This window comes from Sus scrofa, chromosome 5 (assembly GCF_000003025.6).
Source record: "Sus scrofa isolate TJ Tabasco breed Duroc chromosome 5, Sscrofa11.1, whole genome shotgun sequence".
Taxonomy (NCBI): domain Eukaryota; kingdom Metazoa; phylum Chordata; class Mammalia; order Artiodactyla; family Suidae; genus Sus; species Sus scrofa.
In genome coordinates this window covers 9,962,235-9,969,880 of record NC_010447.5, presented here as the reverse complement: position 1 = coordinate 9,969,880, position 7,646 = coordinate 9,962,235, and positions in this window count along the sequence as shown.

The window sequence follows — 7,646 nt, the reverse complement described above, 5'->3', positions numbered from 1 at the left end:
GGCAGGCAGGCAGAAGTTCCAGGTCCGGGGATCGCGTCTGCACCACAGTTGTGACAGTGCCAGATCCTTAACCTGCTGAGCCACCAGGGAGCTCCAGTTATTGATGTTTAAATTGAATTACTTAATCCCTGTATTCATAAAGCGTCATACAGCATATGGGACGTTTTCACATTTGGTTTCTTATTTGCCTCTCACAGGAATCCCATGAGCATGAATGGCTGGCCGTCACGCACAAGCATGTTCGTGGAGGTGCTGGGTTTTAGGAAGGAACTGGGAACACCTCCTACTGTCAGGATTGCGGAGCGGAATCCACGTACATTGTCTCGACTTCATAGCTCAGGTTTAGTAGTCTGTCCCCAGTTGGTCAATGAGGAAGTGGATTTGGGTTAAGTGAAAACTCTCATAGTTACTAAAAAAAAAAAAAGCTGAGGAGTTCAACGGAAATGAATCTGGCTGGTATCCATGAGGACGTAGGTTCGATCCCTGGGCCTTGCTCAGTGGGTTAAGGATCCAGTGTTGCCGGGAGCTGTGGTGTAGGTCACAAACCCCGCTTGGATCCTGCATTGCTCTAGTGTAGGCCAGCAGCTGCGGCTCCAATTCAACACCTAGCCTGGGAATCTCCATATGCCTTGGGTGTGGCCCTGAAAAAAAAAAAGCAAGAGTGACCGTCCTGGCTCAGTGGTTAACGAATCCAACTAGGAACCATGAGGTTGTGGGTTCGGTCCCTGGCCTTGCTCAGTGGGTTGAGTATCCGGCGTTGCTGTGAGCTGTGGTGTAGGTTGCAGAGGGAGCTTGGATCTGGCATTGCTGTGGCTCTGGCCTAAGCCGGCGGCTACAGCTCCGATTAGACCTCTAGCCTGGGAACCTCCATGTGCCGCAGGAGTGGCTCAAGACAAAAAGGCAAAAAGACAAATTTAAAAAATAAAATACAAGCTAAGCTTAGTGCTGACGTGGTAGTTGGCTGTTTCCTTTTGTTTTCTGGTTATCAGGGAGCTTGAGGACATGTAAAGAGCCACCAATTTGGAGGGACGGCATCTGAATTCAAGTCTTCATTGTGTCACTAATGTGCTGTGTGACTGCTGGGCTGGTAGCCTTGTCTGAAAAGGAAGATCCGTTTCCCCAGGTCGAGAATGAGATGTATGGAAGCGCGCAGTGCCTGCTGCCGTGCAGTGTCCCTGAGGGTCCTTAGCGCCCACGGCCTTGCTGGACCGGGCCTATGGGGGGGGTGCTCAGCATGGGGACTTTGATGGTTGGAGCTGGACGACATGGCTTCCTTCTCATCCGGGGTGTGGCTTGTCACCATGATGTGGGCACCAGTACAGCTCCTGAGGTGGAAGCTCCTGCTTGCAGGTCATTTCACTGCTGAGCTCTGTTCTGTGCCTGTAATGAGGACAGTGGATTGTACCTTACCGGGCACTTGTGAGGAATAAATAACATGCTCATTATTTCTCCCTCACCCTTGGGGTTCATAAGCTCTTTGGTATCATCGTTCCCTATTATATGGTAGTTCCTGAATACAGGGCCCCCAAAAGAAATGTCCAGGACCTCACCCCTCGAACCTATCAGTGTGACATCTGGGAGAAGGTCTGCACAGATGGGAGTTAAGGATCTCGAGATGGAGCTCCCGTTGCGGCTCAGTGGTAGCAGACCTGACTAGTAACACGAGGACACAGGTTTGATGCCTGGCCTTGCTCAGTGGGTTAAGGATCTGGCGTTGCCGTGAGCTGGGGTGTGGGTTGCAGACACGGCTCGGATCTGGTGTTGCTGTGGCTGTGGTGTAGGCCAGCAGCTGTAGCTCCGATCGACCCCTCGCCTGGGAACCTCCATATGCCGCAGGTGCAGCCCTAAAAAGAAAAAAACTGTGAATGACACGGCTCCTCAGCAGTCTCCTCACCTTACCGGGAGACAGGGCATTTCAGGAGCCCAAGGTCCCACAGAGCCAGTGTGTGAGCGCCGGCCTTGGGCCGTTTCCCAGGGATTTGGCCCACATCCAGCGGCAGTGCTGGGCGCAGGCAGCGCTTCTGAGGGGCAGGCACCGCTGAACTCTGCCTGGTACGGCCTGAGGAATGCAGGCCATGAGGCAGCTGCAGCTTGCTTGCAGGATTTTTATTCCAGCTTGCCTGGAAGAAGTAGGATCATGATCCTCCCAGGCATAAATCGAGCAAGGGTTGCATTAACAGGGGATGGGGAGCTTCCAGGTGGGCCAGTTACCAAAAGCTTCTGCACGGACCAGAAAAGACAGCGTAGCAAAGTGGGTGGGCTCAGGCTTGGTCAGACCTGGGTTTGAGTCCTGACTCCACATACTCGCTGTGTAATCACCAGCCAACTTACTGAGCTTCTCGATGCCACACTTTCGTCAATTTATAATAAAGGAATCGCATCTTTGGTTTAGGCCTTGCCTGCGGCATGTGGAGGTTCACAGGTTAGGGGTCAAATCGAAGCTACAGATGCTGGCCTATGCCACAGCCACAGCTACGTCAGATTGGAGCCTCGTCTGCGACCCACACCCCAGCTCACGGCAACACCAGATCCTTAACCCACTGAGTGAGGCCAAGGATCGAACCCGCAACCAACTGCGCCACAACAGGAACTCCTGAAGGCCATTATTATTAGCTGGCAGGGACCTTGGAAATCAGAGTTGTAAATAAATGTGTGGATCAGGAGCTCCCGCTGGGGCTCTGTTGGTTAAGAACCTGACTAGTATCTATGAGGATGCGGGTTCGATCCCTGGCTTCACTCAGTGGGTTAAGGATCTGGCGTTGCCACAGGATCTGGTGTAGGTCAGAGATGCAGCTTGTATCTGAGGTTTCCATGGCTGTAGTGTAGGCTACAGCTGCAGCTCTGATTCAACCCCTAGCCTGGGAACTTACATATGCCGCAGGCACTGCCCTAAAAAAAAAAAAAAAGTGAAACAGCATGGCTACATGATGGTGGACCAGGACTCGCAGCCTGCAGACTCACCCAGGCGTTTTCTCTACGCCCTATTCCTTGATGGACCCAAGGCAAGTCTGTAGAGACAGTGTAGAGGCCAGTTCACAGAGAGGCCAAGGCACTTGTCGAGAGTAGCCCAGCAGTGGAGCAGCCGGGACCCCTGCAGAGTGGTAGCAGCAGGCATGGAAAGAGGCTGGAGAATTCAAGAGCCATTGGGAGGTTACAGAAGCCAGGACTTGGCATTTGGCCAGATGTGTGGTGGGTGGGGGAGGAGGCAGGAGATGCCCAGGCCTCTGGCTCTTGCAGCTGCAGAGACAATGGAACCACATTTGAGATGGGGGTGGGTGAAGCAGGTTTGAAACAGGAAGCTTGTGCAGGTGGGTAGGATCCTGGCTTTGCACATGAGTTCAAGGCCGTCCAGGTGGAGATGCCCAAGACATAAGAACTTGGGCAGAGGCAGTGGGCAGCCAGCGCTGGAACCCTGATCTTCAGACCCCAAGGCTAGAGCTAGTTCCCTGCCACACCAACCACCCTCTGGTGGCTTTGGCTTCCTTTCCACAGTGTGGACCGGACTGCGAGCCCAGGGTAGGGTTTCTCTTCTTGGAATGGCCTTGGCCTTGAGTGGATGCTGACCACCCTCTCATCTGCAAAGCGAAGCAGTGGGACCAGCTGTTGTCCAAAGGCTGCAGTTCTAGAATTCTGGGTAACATCCTAGGATCTAAATGGGCCAGGAGGAACCCCCATCATGGTGCGGCAGAAACAAATCTGACTAGGAACCATGAGGTTGCGGGTTCCATCCCTGGCCTCACTCAGTGGGTTAAGGATCTGGCGTTGCCACGAGCTGTGGTGTAGATCAAAGACGCCGCTCGATCTGATGTCGCTGTGGCTGTGACATAGGCTGGCAGCTGTAGCTCTGATTCGACCCCTAGCCTGGGAGCCTCCATATGCCACGGGTGTGGCCCTAAAAAAAAAAAAAGCAAAAAATAAAAAATAAAAAAATAAATGGGCCAGATGTTCCATGAATACCTGAGAAAAAGGAGGCAGTGGTTAGAGGCAATGGCCTTTGCAGTGAAGAGAATGAGTTGAATGAATGAATGAAGGATGGGTGCGCAAAGAAGTGAGTGAATGGGGTCATCAAATGAAACAATGTAAGATCATCAATAAAGGATGGGGTGCCTTAAATCCTTTCTAGAATGCAGACGCAGGAAATGGGGAAAGGATGGATGTTTTCACTATCTTGGGCCCCTGAAAGCTGTGGGTGGGCCAGCTCTCCCCAACAGCGGTGGCCTTTCCACCCGACCCCAGCCCCGGTCCTGCAGACCCGAGAGAGGCTGCCTGCAGGTCGGCAGCCCACCTCTGGTGCGGGGGAGGGGCATCAGAGGCCGAGAGGGAGGAAGGGGGCCGCAATTTTCCACGTGTTTTCCAGAAGGAGGCGGGACGGGAAGCAGCAGGCATCCCGGTTCCTGTGGCTCCACATTCCTGTCAAGCCTGCACCTGACAAATCCAGTTTTCCGTATTTTTGGCCCCACCCAGCCCCTTGCTTAAGGTCAAAGTACCTCCCTCCCGTCCCCACCTCCACTCCGTATCTCTGGTCCACCTGGAGGGTGGAATTCTCCACTCTCTGGTCAGGGTGGAAAAGTGGCAGAGGGCCTAGATTCCAGGCCGGATGCTGCCACGTAGAAACTGGGAGATTTCAGGCATCTTCCCCTGAGCCTCTGCTTCCTCATCGGTCAAGTGGAGATTGTAGTTCTCCCCCATCTGCCTCCCTGGGCCCTTCTAAGTTTCAGCATAGAAAGCCGGAGAGTTGCAACAGAACAAAGGGTGGGGGAAAAAATGTAATTGTAATGTATACATGTACGTAAGGATAACTTGATCCCCTTGCTGTACAGTGGGAAAATAAAAAAATAAAATAAAAAAATAAAAGAACCCCACCATGAGCAAACATTAATCATTAAAAAAAAAAGAAAGAAAGAAAGCCGGAGAGTTAGGACACAAGTGTTTGCTGTCACTTCTGTTTGTTTATTTATTTATTTATCTGTCTTTTTGCCTTTTCTAGGGCCACACTCGCGGCAGATGGAGGTTCCCAGGCTAGGGGTCGAATCAGAGTTGTAGCTGCTGGCCTGCACCACAGCCACAGCAACCTGGGATCCGAGCCTTGTGTGCGACCTACACCACAGCTCACAGCAACGCCGGATCCTGAACCCACTGAGTGAGGCCAGAGATCGAACCTGCAACCTCATAGTTACTAGTCGTGTCCGTTAACCACTGAGCCACAATGGGAACTCCCTGCTTTTTATTTTTTTAAGGCTGCCCCCACTCCCATCCCGGGTCCAGGGATTATGGAGGTTCCCAGACTAGGGGTCAAATCAGAGCTGTAGCCTCCAGTCTACACCACAGCCACAGCAACGCCAGATCCGAGCCACGTCTGCGACCTACACCGCAGCTCACGCCAAGGCCAGATCCTTAACGTATTGAGTGAGGCCAGGGATCGAACCTCCATCTTCAAAGACACTATGTCAGGTCCTTAACCCACTGAGCCACAATGAGAACTCCTGCTGTCACTCTTATCTGTCCCAGTTGGGATGTATTGTGTCACCCGGGAATGAAGTGTGCTCTTGCAAAGCCCTGTTCTATTTACAGAAAAAAACAACTCACTCAGAGCTTCTAGAGAAAAGTTACACTTTCTGCTTCAGACAGGAAGAGCTCTCTGGCTCACAGTTCCGTGTAGACCATCAGGTAAGAGGGACACAAACGGTCCCCTGCTCATGTGGGACAGCCTTGTGTGATGGTCTGAGCTTCTGGCTGAATGAAAGTTCTCCAGCCTGAACAGCCCCTTCCTCGTCACTCAGTGCTCAGAGGAGAGGTGACCTGTCTGGGTCAGGAAGGCTCAGAAACCACTCCCACCCTGCCTGCTTCGACTCCTGGAGCTGGCTGGGTTGATTCCAATGGGTAGTTGCGGGGGGGAGCTGTCCAGCCCCCGTGACCTCTACGATAACCCCCCAGTCACCTGTAAAGAGTCCAAGCATAAACAGGGGCCGGCTTTGCAGACCCAAGGCCAAGTCAGGCCTCTGGCCTCTCGCCCCCTCCTTCCTGCCAGATTTCTGCCCCTGAGCCCCAGCTGTGGCGCTTTGAGGCCTCAGACTCTAGGACTTTGAATAGCACCCAAGCGCCAGCCCTGATAGCCTTCGAGAAGAATCCGTTTATTGTAGTCAGCAGTGAGCTGGGGCCATGGCTGGCCAGGGCAATGGTGGGTCTGGAGGGTTTAGCTGGAGGATTGTTTCATCGGGGGGTGAGGATGCAAACCTACTTCCTTGCCCAAGCCCGGATGAATTTTCTAGAATGTGTACATGGTGGGAGCAGTAGGGTTGGTGGAGAACGGCTCAGAAGAGCCATCTATCCTCAGACATTGCTGGGATTCTGGGGGACCCAGGTCTCAGCGGGGACAGGGACACCCGGTGCTGTCCTGGCATGCTCAGGGCCTGCCTCCGGCCCAGCGAGGACTGAGGAGAGCCAGGAAGCTGCTGCCACTCCTGCCCCTCCAGCCTCCCACAGGCCTCCTGCTGCCCCCAGGCCCTGGCATCCAAGGTCCCACAAAGCTCCTATTGTCCGCAGCTCTGCAGGCTGCACCGCCACCCCAACCCAGGAGCCGCTCCGCGCCGAGGGCCTGGACGGGCCCCCTGCCTGGGGCACAGCCTGGGTGGAAAAGCACAGTGGTCAGACCCCATGACACTTGGCACGAGAGAAGCTTAGAGAAATGAAATTCTAGAACTAGGAGCCCACAGGTGCTGGGTTCCAGCTGACCAGACGGTCCAGCTCCTCAAGTTCCGCTCCCTCGTCTGTTACTTTTCTCCTTAGGAAGCTGTGTCGCTCTCTCTGTCTTCCCAATTTCTCATCATTCATTGATCCGCTGTGGCCCTGGCGCTGTGTAGGCAAATTTCGTCTTGCTCACTTGGGGCCCGTTTGGTTTTAAAATTAGAGCCTGATTTGCTTCTAGCACAGGTAATTAAACGGCAAACAGTGTTGGGTTGGTATGAGAAAGTTAAATTTGTTTTTCCAAGCGACTGGTTAAGATGATGACGAGAGCAAGAGTCTAAAAATTAATCAGCGACAGATATTGGGGATGCTTCCATTTATATGAGTAGAAGTGGCTGCCAGGGGCCGGGGGGAGGGGGAGGGAATTTGGGAGTGAGTGCTAACCGGTACAGTTTGGGGGTGAATGAAAATATTCTAAATGAAATAATGGGGATGACGGCACAACCCCGTAAATACGCTAAGCCCCGCTGGAGTGTACACTACTTGATCCCTGGCCTCACTCAGTGGGTTAAGGATCTGGCGTTGCCGTCAGCTGTGGGGCAGGTCGCAGATGCCGCTCGGATCCCGCGGTGCTGTGGCTCTGGCGTAGGCCGGCGGCTACAGCTCCGATTAGACCCCTAGCCTGGGATCCTCCATATGCCGCAGGTGCAGCCCTAGAAAATACAAAAAAATATATATATTTTTAATTTTATTATCGAAGTGCAGTTGATTTACAATGTCCTGTTAGTTTCGGGTGTACAGCATGGAAATTCATTTATATTCCTTTTCAGATTCTTTTCCCTTGTAGGCTGAATCTGTTCCTTGTTGGTTCCGTGACACTCTTTTTAACAGCGGGTGGTTTTCTGTTTTCCAGCTGTGGCAAAAACCATAATTCCCCTGTCTCTTCACTAATGACCATTTAG